Below are 13,853 nucleotides of genomic sequence, written 5' to 3'. Positions count from 1 at the left end.
CTCTTCCCAATTTTTCCTTCGAATTCCCTGGTTCTTCTTCCTTTTGTGGATGTCTCCTTCTCCACTCAATCTCTAAATGCAGGAACTCTCTGGGGCTTGACGCTGGGCTCCTTTTCCTTTTCCGTTTATTAAGAGCATGGTGTTCCCTAAGATCTCCTAGAGAATTGGGACGACTGGATGTCTCAGTGGGTTGAGCATCTGTCTTCGGCTCTGGTCATGATCCTGGGGTCCTGGGATCGAGTCCTGCATCAGGCTCCTTGCTTGGCGAGGAGCCTGCTTCTCCCTCTGCCTACTGCTCCCTCTGCTTGTGTTCTCTCTCTCAGATGAATAAATAAATAAAATCTTAAAAAAAAAAAAAGATCTCCTAGGGAATGTTTATGCATTATTCTTTTTCTCCTCAAGCCAAACCCATTCCCACACTTGAGCTTCTGTGTTAGAGTGTCCTGAGCCTGGAACATTCTGCCCCTCTGCCCATCCCCATCTTGACATACCTGTTCCTTCGTGTCATTCAGGTATGATTTTAATTGTCATCTCCTCAGAGAGGCCTTCTCTGACTCTTCAACTTAGACCAACTTGCCAGTCAGGCCATAACACCTCACACTGTTAACATTCTGCACAGCACTTAGGATTTTCTCATGTTTTTTATTTATTTCTTTACTGTCTACCCCAGAGAAAATATAAATCTCCATGTCAGTATAGATTTTTTATGTCTCATCAGATCAATCAATCAATCTCCTTTAAAACACTTCAGCAGGGGTGCCTGGGTGGCTCAGTCGTTAGGCGTCTGCCTTCATCTCAGGTCATGATCCCAAGGTCCTGGGATCGAGCCCTGCATCGGGGTCCCTGCTCAGCGGGAAGCCTGCTTCCACCTCTCCCACTCCCCCGTTTCTGTTCCCTCTCTCGCTGGGTCTCTCTCTGGCAAGTAAATAAATAAAATCTTTGCAAATAAATAAATAAAATACAACACTTTGGCATGTACAGTTTGGTGTTATGGACATGCTACGTAAGCTGCGTGCGGCTCTGTCTCAGGCTCTTGCCATTTGCGCCAGACAGGTACAGTCTGGGGAAGACCAGCAAGCATTCTGATTTGGAATCCCATATTCTATACCCCTGGAATAACTCTGCCCAATAGAAACATAACGTAAGCCCCATATTTAATATTAATTTTGTTAAGCACCACTTTCAAAAAGTTAAGCAGGTGAAACTAATTTTGGTAATATCTTGTACTTAACCCATGACATACAAAATATGATTTCAACATGTAACTAACGTGAAGTTATTAATAAGATTTTTCTAGTGTGTCTTGTCTAAGTCTTCTGATTTTAGTGTGTATTTTACACTTAGGAAACATCTCCATTTGGCCTAGCGTCATGTGGCTAACAGCCACCATATTGGTCAGTATAGCTCTCGAGAGTTTACCACAAGGGCCCCTGGTAGCTAGATCTTAGCCAGTCCTTGAGGTTGTGCAAATTAGCACCATGAATGTCCAACAGTTTTCTCGTTGGTGAAATTGATGGCTTCTTAAAGAGCGGGATGAATATTGACAACGGACTTTCATGGGTGAAATTTCAAGTATGAAAGAAATGTGGATTGGCTAAACCATTTCAGAGATATTTTTCACTCTGGCACATACAGAATATAGGCATTAGGGGGCCTGGGGCTTGTAGGTATAGGTACGACACTTGAAGCTGAATTCCTAAATGTCCCCGTGTCCAGGAATTGGTTTAGCAGGACTTAGGGCTGCCTGATATCAACGCAAAGGAAGCTGCTTCTGTCTCCCCGGACGGTAACTCTCATGCAAGTGGCGGTTCTAGCACACAGAGCATCTAAAAGGATGGAAAGCTGCCCCTTCATTTAACTGACAGACAGGAAATGCTTCGTGCTTCCTTGTTAATGAATATTTCTTTATTTTTCAACTGAGGCATAAATAACATGTAACATTGTTAGTTTCAAGCATACAACATCACGATTCGATTTTTGTATGTATTGCAAAACGACCACCACGATATGCCTAGTTAACATCTGTCACTCTACAGAGCTACGAAATCTTTTTTTTTTTTTTCTCTTCTGTGAAGACTTTTGAGATCTACCCCCTTAGCAGCTTTCAAATATGCAATCCAGTCTTAGCAGTCAGAGTCACTGTGTTGTGTATTACATCTCGTAACTTCTTTATTTTATAATTGGACTTCGGTACCTTTTTACCTTCACCCATTTTATCCACCGCGGACTTTCCTGCCTCTGGCAACCACCAATCTGTCCTCTGTATAAGTTTGGGGGTTTTGTTTTGTTTTTTAGATTCTCCATGCAAGTGAGAGACTATTCCTTGAGCAAATGTTGAGTGTTTGGCAGATTTTGTTTTGAGGCTTGCCTTCGTGGTCCCAGCAAGACTGAGGGAGTAGCACACTCTTACGTGCCTCAAGCTTTTCCACCAGCCACTACTCAGCAAACTGCATTTCAGAGTTGTATACGACCCAATGGGCTTTGGCCAGTTCACAGCACCCTGCGGTCCTCACGGCATACCTCTCCTCAGCCATTAACCCTCAGCAGAAGTCGGCCCTCCTCCCCAGATATCTTCAGCCTCCTTCCTTTTGGCTCCCTTTGCACTTTTTCCAAAGGTCCTCTGTACTGCGATTATTTTTATGAGACTGTCGCGCTGCCTACTGTGCTAAGCAGGCAGGTGCAATTATTTTTATGGATCTATGTAGATTGTATTGCAATTGCTTTTATGTACGTGTCCCTAACTGGACTGTTAACTCGTCTACAGGCAGGGGTCCTGTCTTTTAATCTTTGTATAACTAGCAACCCCAAATCAATATTTTGCTGTCGATGTGCATTTAGTAATCATTTGCTGGATGAATGAACTAATGAACCACAGACAATATTCCATTTAATGCCAAGGAAATGCTCAACGTGGAATGGAGACATGAGATGTGTCCTACCTCAGTGCCTTGTAATCGAAGTAAGTCAATTAACAGATAAGACGGGGGGATCGGAGATGGCCTGAGGTGACAGAAAATGCCAGAAGTTGGTAACAGTTTTAATTTCTCCATTAATGAGAATGGTGGGGTTTTATTTTTTGTTTTTCAATCCATCATCTGACTGCATTTAACTAACTGTGGATCTTGGCTATGATTGTCTTTATTAGCCTGGTAATGACTTTATTGGGTTTAGGGATCATTAATCACTTGTAAATGTTTGCAAGTTTGACGAATGGATGCAACATATTCCCCCTTCATTCAGAATCTGATCTAAAAATTAATTATATTACCTTTTTTTGCCCCAGGGTTTGTATATTTTCACATCAAAAGGTGCATTTTATTTTAAATTAAGTGATTTTTATAACCTTCCTCTGAAAATTCAAGAAGGGTACTTGTTCTTTTCATCTAGGTAATTATATCTGTGGTTTTGAATTAGCTTTTCTTTTTGGATGTGCTTCTTGCCCTCAGCGTTTTGCTGGCTCTGTGTCTTCTGCATCCAGCCAGTTTGTCACGATGTCCATGCCTTTTAGCTTTTAATTCCCTCCAGAGACCCAGTTATAAAGCCAGACCTTTTAACAAATTTTGTCACATGCTTCTGCTTTCAGAAGAGTGCGTACTCTGTGGCTTTTTTTTTTTTTTTACACACCCCCCCTTTTTTTTCTTCTTACACTGATGTCTACACTCCCCCAAAGGAAGTTCTTTCGGCTTCCCTCAATCCTGTTACGTTAGTAGCCCACTCGGATTCAAGAAGGAAAGAATGAAGACCTCCAGGAAAAGAATGGAGAGAAGACAAGACAGCCCATCAGGAGGCTCCTGGAAGGATTGACCTCAAACCTAGAACTTCTGAGCTGCAGTTAGAAACCCCATGGCAAGGCATGTCCTTCCCATCGTGATACTTGGGCTAGTCTTGTGAGTAAGGAACATATGACTCCTTGAAAAGTGTGGATAGGGAAACTTTATGAAATTACTCTCATGTGGATAGCCAGGAACCCACAAAGCAGGGAGAGAGAGAGGGAGGAGACTAGCAAACTACAAATAATCATGTTTATTCAAGGAGAAGAAAAATGTGAGTGACAGCCATAAAGATTCATCGTATTTTTCTTGTTCTCTACATTAATTGAAATTTAAAATAAAGAGTAGCTGGGCTTTGTTTATTGGCTGGAAGATTAGGCTTCTGCAGAGCTTAGATTTTTGCTCTTTGTCATAATAGAATCACAGAATCTTAATGTTGGGATGGCCCCTGGATGGCAGCTCTGTCATTTAGGCCAATGGTCACTGAGTGGGGAACTCATGGAGGGAAAAGCTTCAGAGACCTCACAGAGGTTTGGTTCAAGCTTTATTTATAAATATTTGTACACCGGGGACATAAAAAAATCACACATACATCCAGAGGGACAATATGCCAAAGTTAACACATTGGAAACCATGCAATAATGCGTGCTATAGGTTAACACAATAATCAGAGCTTCAGAATAAAAACAGTTACCAGTTACTATGTGCTTATTATTCACTAGGCATCCCCTAATTGACTAATAGACACTTGACTGACAGTCAAATAAATATTTGACTACTTATTTGATTATTTAATCATAAGTCATTTAATAGTAGCTTCCTCCTAGTGTTTTTATGATGAATAAATGAGAAGATATACATAAACTCTTAAGTATAGTACTTGGCACATGGTAAACATCACTATATATTAACTATTATTAATTCTTATAGACATTCCTGTAAGGGCTCCTTTTACCCCTACTATACTACATGTAATTCGCTGTAGCATGTGTTAACCTTAATATCTATCTGGGGGTGTTAATTGATGTTTTCAGTTCCTAAATGAAAATATATAATCCAGCAGGGTTAGTTAGTATGTTAAAGATTCTAATTCAAAACCCAGACTCCACTGTTATTATTTCTGATCAACACCAGAAGGCTTTTAATTAGCATAATGGATGTTAGAAATGACATTTCATTGGAGAATTGAACAGTGTTCAAGAATGAGTGATCCAGCAGGAAACATTGATGAGGAACTGCTGTCCTTGAATGAACAGGAAACGAGAACCTAGCTAGCCCAGGGGCGCCTGGGTGGCTCAGGCGGTTAAGTGCCGATTCTTGGTTTTGGCTCAGGTCATGATCTCATGGGTCCTGGAACTGAGTCCTGCCTAGGACTCTGCGCTCAGCAGGGAGTCTTCTTGAAGATTCTCTCCCTCTGCTCTTCCTCCCGCTCACACGTGCACACACCCTCTCTCTCTCTCTCTGTCTTTCTAAAGTAAATAATAAATGTTTAAAACAATAACAACAACAACAAAAATGAAAAAAACCTAGCTAGCCCAATAGCTCATACCCTTTGACCCTTTGAATGGTAACCTATACTTAGAATTCTACTTTCTTCTGGATATACCCATTTAATGGAGGATTGAGTCACTTTGTTGACTAGGCTACCTGAGTCCTGCTGCCCGAATATGGCTGTAACCACCTGAAATGAAGATTGCATGTAGGGTGCTTTCCAAGTGTCCAAAAGGGCAGAGAGTTGGCATTTTGTGAACTTGCCTAAAATGAGATGGAACGACTACTTAGTAAGCATTTGCCTCTATGGTGGAACGTGGTCCCTGCAACATGATTCCGTTGTCTAGAATACCACAGGCAAGACCTGCTTCTACCTAGTGCATGTTGCCTCTATCTTCTCAGAAGAACTTCATAGCTGTAAACAAGCAGATTGACTTGGTCCATTCATGGCCATCTTCACTGGTAAAGCTGAGGCTTCAAAGAACATGAGCACCTTACTCAGGGTCAATGTCCCAGTGACTGGTGGATCTGAGCCACTTCGTGTCAAAGTTTATGCTCCTAACGACTGTGTCCTACCGCCTCTCCGGAGAATTTGTTGAGTAACTGCCTTGTGATGATCATATCATACCATAGATTGTTTTAGCAGTTTCTTTAGCTTTGGGAACTTCTAGTCTGACTTCTGCGTTATGATAAGGCAGGCATGTGGTTGTTAGATACTGTTAATGATTCACACTTCAAACAAAACGTCCTGATCTTCTCTCTGACTCTTCAATTAGTCCAACTGAAGAGTATCCAGAGATATCAAAGAGGACAGTGAAGACACTGCACCACTGACAGGGCTGCGCACCAAAAACAACATAAAAATATAATATTGATGCTGAAGCTGGTAGCAGATGATTCTGTCATTCATAAGCTTAGATATTGATTTTTTATCTTCAATAAACAGCCACTTTATAACAAGTAGATGTTACATATCTAAAATTATAAAATAATAGCACATTTCTGGATTCAAATCTCAGTGTTAATTATTCCAGTTGTATGAGATTCAGTAAATAACTTAACTTCACCAAACCTTGGTTTAGGGTGGAAAGCTTCCTGTGAAGATTAAGGAAACCAAGATATGAGAAGCACCTCGAATACAACTAGCATGTCTTCAGTAAATGGAAAGTACAATTTCCATTGCTCTTCTCATTATCATTATTTTCCATTCCCACGTTCCATCTAAAGCAAGAATATCCCTCTACCAGTTTTGGCCTATAATCACCAAGCTTCCTCGAATGCTTCCAGCAACATGGTAGTCTCTATTCTGTGGATTCTCTATCTATTCCTGGAAAACTTCCACCTGCTGGCTCTACTTCTGGTTCCTGAGCAGGAAGTCCACCTCTCACATTCTCAAAGCAGCCTTATAGCTATTGAAAATGGCGTCTTCCCATGAGATGGGAGGGTCAGTCAAAGAGAACAACCGGAGTTGGGCTTGCCCTATCTGATTACATAAAGCAGGTTACCTAGAACTTGCCTGGGGCAAAAACCAGCTTCCAACCCCGGTGAGTTGAGTGATTATACACCAATAACCAGAGTTCCCAAAATATGTACACTATAAGCAAGGTGGTGAGTGGCTCTCTGGGGAGGGCAATTTGCAAAGTCAGGGAGTTCCTTTGTTTCCTTTTGTGTCTTGGAGGCATTTTGTCCTCAGGAGTCTCAAATGAATGCGAACAGCCTTGGGATAATTAATATTGTCATAATTACTACTGTATGTTAGGGTCTGTTCTGGGCTAAGCACACATACTCCCATTTTCTAACTGAAGAACGGGGGCTGAGAAGCTAGCACAGATGGACACTCACACTAGAGCTGGGCTTCCAACCCTGGCTCGCTGAATCCAAAACACACATTCTTATCTCCTTAGCAGTAATGAGTCACTCGAAGAAGAGACGTAGTGATGTTTCCTGGTAGCTAATTGCAGTGTGAAAGAGCAGAGCACTGTCTCAGAGTTGTTCCTTTCCAAATATGCCCCATACTAACAGTGTAGGCACTAAATTTAGCAGACCTCAAGTTTTAGACAATAATTTTCTACTTTCCAATGTGGTAAAGGAATTATAAGAACATTATTTCTTCTCCGGAGCCTCCAAAATCAAATTTCCCTTTGGGCTGAGAAAGCTAATGCGATCTCTAGGGCTTGTTTAGGGTTCCTGAGCTGGTGGCCAGGCACAGATGTGTTCACACTCTCCCTCAGGGCCTGAAACTTCTGGGGCAGGTGTCAGCTAACACATTTGCCGTCAAAGCAAAACAGGGGTGAAGTACTTGGGGACTCCATGTACTTGTAATGTTCCAAGAGGTCTTATTTTCAGGAGGATATGTAGCAGAGTAGAGTGGTCCAGAGCGTGGGCTCTGCAATTCATCAGTGGGTTTGCATCTTGGCCCTGACCTCTTAGCAGCAGCACCATGACCTTGGATGTGATTTCACTTCTCTGGGCCTTAGCTTCCTCATCTGTAAAATCAGGATAATAACAGTAGAGTCACTGGGAAGGTGAAATGAAGGTACAGCTCCTTGAACAAGGCTGAGTGTGTCTCCAGTGCTTTATGAGGCTCTGCTCGTCTTTCTTTTACTCCAGAAAGACGGTGAGAACTGGATGGTTTATGAGTTAGCTGCAGTACCACAGAAGAGACCTATGCCTCTGTGTCAATTAACTTTATCCTGTAACTGGTGGAGGGAGAGATCACGGGATGGAAGGGGCAGTGGATACTCAGTAATTAAAGAACCTGACCTGGGGCACCTGAATGGCTCAGTGGGTTAAAACCTCCGCCTTTGGCTCAGATCATGATCCCAGGGTCTTGGGATGGAGCCCCACATTGGGCTCTCTGCTCAGCAGGGAGCCCGTTTCACTTCCTCTCTCTCTGCCTGCCTCTCTGCCTACTTGTGATCTCCCTCTGTGTCAAATTAATAAATAAAATCTTAAAAAAAAAAAAAAAAGAGAACCTGATCAGGAGCCCTGACCTAGGGGTGGCTGTTTAAGCATGTCAAGTATCATTAACAAAATATACACCAGAAGGTTCACGAAACTTCTTTGGGATGCAACGTGTTCCCCCACGCCCAATTGGTGTCATTACTGTTGTTTAAGCTATGAGCTTGGTTAAAAAGTTTTAGCAGGCCCCACTGCACTTGCTTGAAGGAAGAGGGAGGGTCCTGGCACACTCAGAGGGACTTGCCCATCCTGAGCTCTGTTCGGTCTCGTGCCTGCCTCTCTGCTCACAGGGAGCTCAGGCCCACAGTGCTTTCAGAAGGCTGGCCGATCCAACAGTCAGAATGCCACAAAAGTCCTCCAAGTGAGCTTCTCAGGCAAAGTCAAGACAGAAGGCCTGAGGACAAAAACTGGCCATGTAACCGTTTTGGGCCTGTTTGCTTATCATGCTAATACTTATACAAGACTCTAGTCTGGTCTGGGATATGCTTTAATTTAATGCACCATCTCACTATGTGGTATGTTGGGGGAGACTGGAAAAGAGGGAATTGATGACTTTTACCCACCTCAATGGCCAAGAGTAACTAATGCTTATCAGTATAACCTGTGACTGTTGGATGAGCACATTGGCAGAGGTCAGTTCCCACCAATTAGCCATCTTATGTAAAGAGCACTGGACAGTGCTTGACACTCACCTTCTCTCTGTCCTCTGAATCCTGCCATTCTGATCAGAAAGCAAGACAGTATGCTCACAACCAGTTTGTTTGTTTATTCAACAAGTATTTTTGAGTGCCTGCTATGTACTAGGCACTGTGCTAGGTGCTGGGGCTGCATGTGGTGGGACACAAAGCAGATGACAATCCTGTCTACATGGAGCTCACATTGCGGTGAGAGAGACAATGAACAAGGTAAACAGTAGTGAGTACTCTCGCTCCCTCCTTCTCCGCATCCAGTGTTAGTACCAGAGAGCCAGCTTTGCAAGGTGGAGATGGGAAGCATCCTGAGGAACCTACTTCCTTAGAAGTGGTCACAGGAGTAATGGGTTGTCCTGGTGCTTCAGACCCATTCTCCAGTGTGCACGTGCAGTAAGCAAACAGGAAACAGGCAAACATCCCGTCTTAAGAAAAAAATCGAACCCAAAGTCATTGACTTTCAATATTCAGAGATGAATAATCAGCTCATCCCTGTCCTAGCCCAACATTTTTTTTTAAAGACATATTTATTTATTTGAGAGAGAGAAAGAGAGAGGGCAAGAGTGGGGAGAGGGGAGGAGGGAGGTAGAGAATCTCAAGCAGACTCCCCACTGAGCGAGGAACCCAACATAGGGCTCGATCCCAAGACCTGTGAAATCACAACCTGAGCCAAAGCCAAGGGTCAGATGCTTAACTGACTGAGCCGCCCAGGCACCCCGACCTCGCCCAACTCTTAAACGTCTCCTCGCTATTTTCTCTGATTTCAACCTGCTTTGGAGTCAAGAGCTCGTTTAGTTTTGTCCTTTCCTTGCCTCCCCTCCCCAGCTCACCCGGCGCCCTTGCCTCCCCAGCTTCCTGAGCAAGTGACGTCTTTACTCCCGGGGACAACCTTGCTCATTCTCTCATTGTTGTACAAAGCTCCTGGGCCTCCATTTTTCCAATATTCTAGGATTACACCTTTGTCTTTTATAATCCCATCTCCTTTCTCCTTTAATAATTACATTCACACTCGTCCAATAATAAAAATAAAAAGGGAAAGTAAGTTAGGGTTTAAGTGTATGACCCAGAAAAAAGTCATTTTGGTGTTAATCCAAGCACAGCTAAGACTTGCTTTAGGAACTGTATGACCTGGACTTTTGAATTTAGGAAATAGGTTAATTATACTATCATTGTTCATACCAGAAAAATACTGCAGTTGTACTGATGGGAGAATTATATCTATTTAAAAAAAGAAGAAAGGTACACCATTTTAAATAAGGAGTCCATGGAACAGTTAAAACAAGATTTGATTTACACATATTTTACTTATAAATTTTGGATATTACATAATAAAAGCAAAAGCTGAAAAAGTAGTCTCAAGTGTTTGGAACCTCTGTGGGGTTACCATCATTTCAAGTAATAATTAACGATAAACTTAAGGTATTAAGGTAAACAGAACGTTCACGCTATTACTTACTTTAATGACTGAATATTTATCTAGCTTCCTCCTGTTTGTGGGAAATGGGTAGGTCCTCCCCAAAATATAAGACTAGGTCACTTACAATCTAACCATGATGATACGTCATATGCATAGAGAAAGTTATTCAAGATCTCAAGGAGGATACAGTGAGTGTCAACTGAGAGGTGTGGACGGACAGGTGGTACGCCTGTCTTAGGGAAGACTGACGGCCAGGCAAGGTGAATAAGATTCACTCCGTGTTAGTATCTGGATTACCTTAATCACTGCAAATAACTTTCATCTCTTCTTAACTCTTGCTCTGTATCTTTACTCTTTTTAATTTCATGCATTTATTTAAGTAAATAATATACACATGGTAACATATTTTAATAGTTCAAAAATATACAGTGAAATGAGTCCTTGATCCAAGACATACCATGATCCAACAGCAGCAATCAAGGGCAACTGTTCACCCCAGAGAATGAACCAGGAGGGATCAACAGGAGACCAACAACTTTTACATGAAATTATATTTATACCACCTGGCAAATGGTGAAGGGGAACTTCCTTTAGCTCTAGAAATAGTACTACTCAAACTTTCTATGGTAGGGCTGACATGAACCCCACCCAAGAGATGATTCCAGCATACCTGCTTTATACCTGGCTGCCACTGTCCAAGGGTTATAATGACATTCAATAATCGTCTGTATCAGTCATTTAAACCCTTATAGTTAGAACTGGAATGTACCCCCCAAATAGTACATTAATGTTGAAATACAGTGAAAATTTGGTTTTCCTATACCCTCTTTCATCCCATATACTCCACCCCATCACCTCTCCCCCAAGAGATAACCACACTTACTAGTATCTTGTGTGTCCATCCAGAGTAGCTCTATACATATACAAACATACACAAATGACAACAGGTTCTATGTACTTGTCTGGATCTTACTTTTTAACTTAAAGACTTATCTTTGAGACCATCTTATTTCCGTAGAGCTAGATCTGCCTCGTTCTTCTTTTCCGCTGGATCGTATTTCAGTGTTTGGCCATGCCATCATTTGTGCCAGTTCTTTGGGTCACCTCTTGATGACCATTTAGGTAGTTCCTCAGTGTGCATATTTACTTTTAATGTTCTTCCTTGAAGTATAATTAACATCAGTTAAGATGCAGAAATCTCAAGTGTTCAATTCAATGACTTCTGATGATTGTCTGCACCACCACAAAATAAAACACCTAATATTTCCATCTCCCCAGAAAATAACTTTGTCTCTGGGCAGTCAGTCTCCTCTACCCCACACCTGTTTTGATGACTATCATCATAAATTACTTTTGCCCATTGTTGGATGTCAAAGATTGGGATCTACGCAGACTGCACTCTCTTGTGTCAGATTTCTTTCACTCAGCATCACGGTTTTTATTTTGTCCATGTTGCTTGTAGGTGTGTTCTTAATTTATATAACTAATCTAAACAAATGAGATTTTGTTTATGCTCTGGGTATTTTGGGGGTTACAAATGCTAATTAATCGACTAATGAATCTCTTCAAACTATGGGTTGAAACTTTGAGCTGGTTAAACAAAGACTTTCAGGGAATCATGAATTAATAGCAATTTTCATTTAAAAAGATCTCAGGATATTAGGTGACTCTAAGCTTGGTATGTGTCAACTGTTCAATATGTAACAAAAAAGTTGATGTGATTTTCTGAGATTCTGTGATTCTAAAGCAGTCCTCTTTTAAGTGGTTTACTTCCTTAATTTCTTTTCTTTCTTTCTTACTTTTTTTCTAAGAGAAGTGGGGGCTGGGTCAGAGAGAGAGGAGGAGAGAGAATCTTAGCAGGCTCCATGCCCTGTGCTAAGCCCTATACAGGGTTCGATCTCACAGCCCTGAAATCATGACCTAAGCCAAAATCTAGAGTCATACACCTAACTGACTGAGTCCTTACTTTCTTAATTTCTTAATATGTGTTTTGAAATTTTCGTATGATGGCAGTAACAGTCATAGTTCATTCAATGTTACAGGAGATATGTACACAGAAAATTTAAGAAATTGGAATGAATGCACAATAAACTCAAGACTGACTATGGTAGACATCCCCCACTTGCCTACGTAAAAGCCTTCTTTCCCCTCATTGGCTCAATTGCTCAATTTTGAGAGTATAGGCCCCAGCCCCGGGGCAGAATCAAGCATATTCAGGATGGCAAAAGTGAAAGAGAAAGAGCCTGGTGCTATCATTGAGTGGTTAAACACAACCCTAGCTGATACACAGACATTCTTTGTTGGTGGAGATATTTAAACATTTTTTAAAGCCAGGTCTATTGAGCTACAATTTACATAGGTAAAATTTGGTGGTGAAATTCTTAAAATTGTTGGTGGTGAATTTCTTAAAACTAAAAATTGCTACTATGCTCTTTATCATAACTTTTTTTTTTTTAATGCCAACAGCAAAAATATAGAAGGGTTTCATTCCATTTACATTCTGGACAATCTAGGACTAGTTTTAGCATCTTGAACTTTGGAAAGAAGCTGAGCCTTGTAGAGTATGTACCAGTTAGGATGCTTTTGGCTGCAAGTAACAGAAAACCCTGACGCAAAACTGAGTTAAACAATGAGAAAAGGCATTATCTTGCAGACCTGGGAGTCCAATAGTTGGACAGACCCCAGATGCTTTATATTCTGAGGTTCAGTGGAATCTTAAGGAACCAGACTCCCCACAGGCTTCACTCTGCTGTCTCCGGCTTCAGCTCTAGCCTCAGGCAATTTCACTCTTGGTTGCAATTTCATTGCCAGTGACAATCTGGAGTGCTTGTTCCCTTGTTTGGGTGCAGCGAGAGTGAAAGTGAAAGAAGCCTCCCCTAGCCATGGAATAAAATCTCCCCTTCCCTGTGATCGCCGCCACCCTACGTCTCACACGTGGATCAATACTAGTCCGCAGGAGATTGGCTTAGAATAAATAAGATCAGGCAGACAGCTGATCAAAAATTGGGGTCCTGTTAGAAAGGACAAAGAGGGAACTGCTTTGGAGTATAACAACGTCAGCGTTTACTACAGGGCTGTGTGGAACCTTGGGGTCTTATTTAGTTAGTCAGTGGTGGCCTCATCAATACTCCGAATATTCAGATGGCCTGAGAGGATTAACAGAGCTCTACAAAATGCTTTACTCTCTGGAAATGCTTTTATGGGCTGGGGAAAAAAAAAAAGTCTTCACTCAAACACATTTATTTTGTCCCACGGGAGGGATTCTCAGCCTTGGATCCTTTCTGGATTACTTTTCTTTTGCATAACCACAAGTATAACTTAATGGTTGTCAAGAAGTTCTCAAAAGAGGCTCCCCAAATTTATTTTAATTTACAAATATGTAGGAAGAAATTAATATATGCTAAGGAGCAATGTTAGAAAACTGGAAACAAGGGAAAAGATGGGGGGAAAATGCCACTTTAAGCGTCTGAAAATGCTTATGCTGTACTAATGGGAAAACAGGAAAATCACTTGAAATGGCTTTGA

This window comes from Martes martes (assembly GCF_963455335.1).
Source record: "Martes martes genome assembly, chromosome: 2".
Taxonomy (NCBI): Eukaryota; Metazoa; Chordata; class Mammalia; order Carnivora; family Mustelidae; genus Martes; species Martes martes.
The sequence above is the reverse complement of the archived record's forward strand: the minus strand, read 5'-3'. Positions refer to the sequence as shown.